Here is a 6,000-nt window from a genome sequence, read left to right on the forward strand (position 1 = left end):
ACTCTTCAAGTGAGGGACATCTAGGTTGCTTCCAAGTTCTGGCAATTACAAATAAAGCTGCTATGAACATAGTGGAACAGAAATCTTTGTTGTATGAATGGGCATCTTTTGACTGCTTTTCTTATAATGATGGCAGTAATGACTATGGCAACATGATTTTCATGGCTAACTATAACACAGCTTCACACACCTTAGAAAACATAAATAGTAAATGAAAGCAGAGGCTTGTGGGAAGCACAAGCTTATTGGAACAGTATGATGGCTGAATTGTTAACTTGATTGTGCATTAGTGAAATGTGTGTGTTTTTGTGTGTTTGTGCCTGTGTGTATGTGTGTGCCTATGTTTGTGTTTCTGCATGTACATGTGTATGCTTGTATGTGTGCTGTGCTTGTTTACGAATGTATATGTGTGCTTGTGTGTGTGTTTGTGTGTCTTTGCTTGTGTTTCTGAGTGTAAATGTGTGTGTTTATATGTGTGCCTATGCTTGTGTATGTGTTCCTGCACTTGTGTCTATGTGTATAAATGTGTGTGCTTATGTGTGCATGTGGTGTGTGTGTGTGTGTGTGTGTGTGTGTGTGTGTGTGTGTATGTGTATGTGAATGTGGTATGCCCAGACAGCCATCACCATATAGGATTAACTGAGACTGAGAAGACTTACCATGATCATGTGAAGCTTCATCCATTGTTAAGGTTCATACAAGTTGAGCACCAGTACATTTCTTTTTCTGCTTTCTCGTCCATGGAGACATGAGTAGGAAGCTTCACTTTTGTTTTGTTACTTCTGTGTGCATGTCCTAACACCATGTCTTCCTTGCCATGAGGGCCTACAAACTTTCAAACCATGTTTCAGAATCCATACTTCCTCCTTAAGTTGTTTCTTGGTTATTATTTGGTCACAGAAATGAGAAAAGTAGCTGGCGTAGAGGCTATGAGACAGTAGAGCTTCAAGGACAAGCTACCTCTCTTCTGTGACAGAATAGATTCTTCATAGCATCATGAACTCCAAAGAACACTGTGAAACCTGTGCAAAGAGGCCCCTCCTGGCCCAGAGTCATGTCTGCCAGCTACTTGGACTGTGGGACCAGATCCAGTGAACTTGTGAGATAAGCACCAGATGTCTCCTGTCTGTCCTAGTTAGTCGCCATAGGCTTCTGCCTGCATTCACCCCATTGTAACTTAGGATAGCATGTTTTACCTCATCACCATCTGTCCCCAGACTGTTACAGCCTTGGCTTAATTAAATCTGAGGTCTTGCTCTCTGTGGCTTTGGAGGTACCACCTGTAATTAGTATATTTGGAGATATGAGGTTTTTTTTTTTTATTTAGGATATCCAGCATAGTTTTGGTCCCTAAGGACGGAGAGAATAATATAAAATTCTAGGCAATATAGGCTTCTCCCCTGGAGGAAAGATACAAGGTCAATGTTGCACAAAAACACACAAGGAACCAATTTCTCTGGGCCAGTCACCACACGGGGTAACAGCATAAACCTTCCATTCCTTGGTAAGCATGAGGCAAGGAAGGAAGGAACCTTTTCTATTTAAAATACATTTGGAAGGCAACAGGAAATCAGCTGCTTTTGTCTGAGAAAAAAAAGAATGTGAGTTCATGGCATGATAATAAAGGAAAGATAGTGCTTCAGGGCCAGATAGAAGAAAGTTTGAGTCTTCGTTTTGCTGCTTCGCTGAAGTATGGCTGTACACAGTTACCTCCCTCTTTTATCCTCAGTTTTCAATTCTGCTAATATCAGGACCCAATTCAGAGAAGCATTGTATGAAACTCAATGAGAAAAAAAATATACAAAATTCTTTAGTGCTGGCACAGAACAGTCTCTCCATGATTCTATCCCTCTGCATACATCCATGTGTATACTTAGGTGCCAGAAGCAACACTGCATTTTTTGCATGAAGTTTACATTCCAATAGAAACATGATGACCCCCCAATGCCACCTGGAGTGTTACTGTGTGATAGGTCTCACAGTGAAGCAAGCAACCAGGAAAACTCAGCATTGGCTAGTCAGTGAGATAGATGGGAAAGTTCAAAGAAGTGCAGTGTTTAGGACCCCAGTGTCTTTTTGAGGAAGAGGTTATGTTATGTGAGCTAAAGTCTGAATAATCTGAAGAGGGCTATCACACGAGTATCTGAAAATAACCATTCCAAGGTGGGTCAGCTCGATAAGTGCTGGACATTACTATTGACTTGGGATGGGTTCTACATATATTGTGTGGAGGAGTCCAGAAAAGAGATATAGCAGAGTGGGCCAATGTGGATCGGATATTCTGGATAACTAACCTAGTCGGTCATCTGACCCATTCTGACCCAGACGCTGACTGAGTAGGATTTAGCTACAGGAGATAAAATCAAACCCCTGCATGGCTCATCCACACAGCACTGCACTCCAAGGATCCAGAAAGCCAGAAGTCACTCACTTCCATGCATGAGAAGGTAGTCGCAGTTCAGGGACTGTAAGATGGTACTGGCCTGTGTGCACATCTGTGGAGGATGGTCTTGATTATCAACTGATATGGAAAAAGGCCTAACCCACTACTGTGGGTAGTACCAATCCCTGGACAGGTAGTCTTGGCCTTCTGTAATGAAGAACAATAGCTATAAACTGAAATAAATCCTTCTTCCCATAAGTCATCACAGCAACAGAAAGCAAACTAGAACATTAATAAGACCAGGTGTGTGCCTGTATTTCCCTTCCCTTGACCTTGCTACAGCCTTACAGTAGATTTCCCATTTCCTCTTATATAAAGACTCCCTTTTCAGATGATTCTAGTATGTGTCAAGCTGGCAGATAAAGCTGAACAAGATAGATATCAGTAAATAAAACAAACAAACAAATACAAAAACAATATTGAGAGGATCCCTGTGGTAGTAGCTCTTGTTCTAACCACTATGAAATAAACAACTGTGGTTTAAGACAATAGGCTTCTCCAAGGCTCAGCTCATTCATCTATAAAACAGAAACAGTAATACATTCTAATTCTCAGAGGTGCTGTGAGGACCAAATGGCATTTACAACATGAGGTGCTTAGCAACGAAGCAGGCATTTATTAAAGGGTCATTAAATGTCACCCAATTAAATCAAAGGAAAGGCACAGACACCTACTTGGTCAGCCTCACACAATCTCACTGGGGGGGGGTGTTTTCAGACAGCAAGACCAGAAAAGTTCTTGCCTGCACTACAGGTGGATTACTGCTCAGCTGAGGAAGCTACCTGACATGTTTATTCACCCTGTGATTTCCAGGTCATTCGTGGGAGTTAAATAATTCCCTGGCAGGTGCTATGTGAAGCTGGGATTGATTCACTGACCTATGATATATGAGTCTTAATTACTCTCAGCAGGTCTTACCTAATACTTGTGAGTGACACTTAGAAAGCCATATGGTGATCAAAGGCATTTGGGATGGAAACATATTGGCAGAGAGATGGTGGTTCTTGGTTGTTCCCTCTTCTGATTAGGTGTATCCAGAGGGAAAAAGCCTCCCAAGCCATGGTTGTGTAAGCTTTGAGACTGTGAAATTAAGCTGTGGATTTTGATTTAAAAACACACAGGCATGTGCATGCAACTCAGAATGTTAGGCTGCACCACACACTAGAGAAAACACGGGTTCAGAAGTCAAATGTAGTTCAGGATCCACCAATCAGCACTTGCACAAGTTCAGACACACCACAAGGCTCCCACATGTCCCAAATTCTTTATGTAAGTTGAAATAATAAAAATCTACCTGTGAAGGGTGTAGAAGGCAATGAGATGAGTTATAGAGATTCCATGCCATAATTAATATTGAATATTAAGTTAGAGCTGGGCTAGCCCTATGAGTTTTTTTATATGAGTCTGTCTACTGTTTAATGTGACCATGAGTCATTTAATGAGCCTGATTCATCCATAATGAAATGAGCCTAATAGGATCTACCCTACCTGGAGTATTTATGCTTTCAATAAATATTTATAGAGTCTCTCTTCTCTGGAACTAAGATGATTTTTAGAAAAGCAATATTAAGCAATAAGTGACAGATATCCCTGTAAAGCTGTAAAAGGTCCAAGGAAAGAGAAAGATGAAACTAGGGGAAGCACAGATGAAGATGTAGAAGAACATATAAGAAGGACCGTGACAGAAAGCCCAGGATGATGAAGAAGGACGTACTTCGCAATGGAGAACAAGGAACTGATGTTCAATACAAGCAGGTTTTCGATATGGTGCTTCTTTTTTTAGTTTTAGTTTTACTTTATATGTATGAGTGCTTGTCCACATGTATGTCTGTGTGCCAAGTAAATGCAGTGCTCATGGAGGCAGGAGAGGACATCAGATACCCTAGAACTCAGTGGCTGGAGGTTTGTGAGTTACCATGTTGGTTCTGGGAACTGAACTTAAGTTCTATGCAAGAGTAGCAAGCACTTTTAGCAGCTGGGCTGTCTCCCCAGCCCTGAACTTTGCTCTTAATGAACAGGGTTAGCCAAAAATGGCCTGATAAATGTCAAACAGAGGGAACTGCACAAATCTGTGTCCTGTTGGGAATTCATTAATTCATTGAATAGTTCATGGTGACCAGATATCCTCAAGGCCCTATGGACACAGGCAGCACAGACGGTTCTGGCTGTGTTGTCTCTAGAGAGTGATGAGGAAGGCAACAGCGTTTAAATCACTCTGTATTGCACCAGACACAAATCAATGGACCACATGTAGCTAGGAATAATTAGTATCACCACAACAGTCATAATAAAACTGGCAGCGTGTTCCCCTGTGTGGACAGTGCAGTTCATCTTCAAAGCAAGGTGGGACAGCAGCTTCTGCTTCTTGCTTAAGAAAAACAACCCTCCGAATTTTTGTTTTGTAAAAATAATAGTTCTAGAGGCTGGAGAGATGGGTGAACAGGGAACTTGCCACTCCTCAGGAGGACTCAAGTGATTCCAGTATCAAGAGCAATAGGATCACAACCACCTGTAATTCCAGCTTCAGAGGACCTGACTCCCTCTCTTGATCTCTACAGGAACCTGCACATATGTGGTGTACACTTACACAGACACACACCAAAATCAACACACAAAAATAAAGCCTAAGTCTTTTATTTATTTATTTATTTATTTATTTATTTATTTATTTATTTAGGTTAGAAACAATCTTGTTTCACATGTCAATCCCAGCTCCCTCTCCCTCCCCTCCTCCCTCGCCATCCCCACCAGGTTCCCCCAGTCCCCAACCCAATCTCCACTCCGATCACCAAGGAGGGTGAGGCCTTCCATGGTGGATTTCCAGAGTCTGTCATTTCATCCATGGCAGTGCCTAGGCCCTTCCTCAAGAGTCCCAGATGAGAGAGCCTCCCATATTGTGGCATGGGCACTCAAAGTCTATTTGTATGCTATGGATAAACACTACCCAAGGCCCCATAGATTACACTGAACTGAACTAGAATCCAATGTCAGAAAGAGAGAACTGATGGGCAAAAGAGTTAAGAGTAGGCTGGTTTAACCCACAGAAACAGTTGACCTAAACAAGGAGGAGCTCTTGGGTGTCAGTGAGGAAGCCTAGGTAAAACATAAGTCTTTAAATAAAATTTTAAAAGAGCATTTTGAGTGTGTTGGTGCACACATTGGAGTCCCAGAACTTAGGCTGCAGAGTCATGAGAATCAGGAGTTCAAGGTCCTCCTTAGCTACATAGCAAGCTTGAAAACAGTCCAAACTATGAGAGACCCCCGACCAGTGTTTATATTAGAGCCTGAACTTGAAGAATTGGTTACTATTCAGGCTACCCAGGCATGTGCTCACCTAGGAGATGGGGAGAAAGGTACCAGGCATGTGGAGTTGCAGCTTGCATCCCTCATCTCTCTTTTAAACTGGAATAATGAGAACTTGATTCTCTAGGTCCAGGGAGAGTCAGGGCCTGCTTGTTTCCTACTTCTTTGTTTTATCTTTTACTTGTGACCAATTTTAAAGCTAATATCTTACACATAACTAGCCTGATCATCCCTGAATTCCTAGGATAAAGTCA

The sequence above is a fragment of the Mesocricetus auratus genome, unplaced genomic scaffold, assembly GCF_017639785.1.
Source record: "Mesocricetus auratus isolate SY011 unplaced genomic scaffold, BCM_Maur_2.0 Super-Scaffold_100007, whole genome shotgun sequence".
Lineage (NCBI taxonomy): Eukaryota > Metazoa > Chordata > Mammalia > Rodentia > Cricetidae > Mesocricetus > Mesocricetus auratus.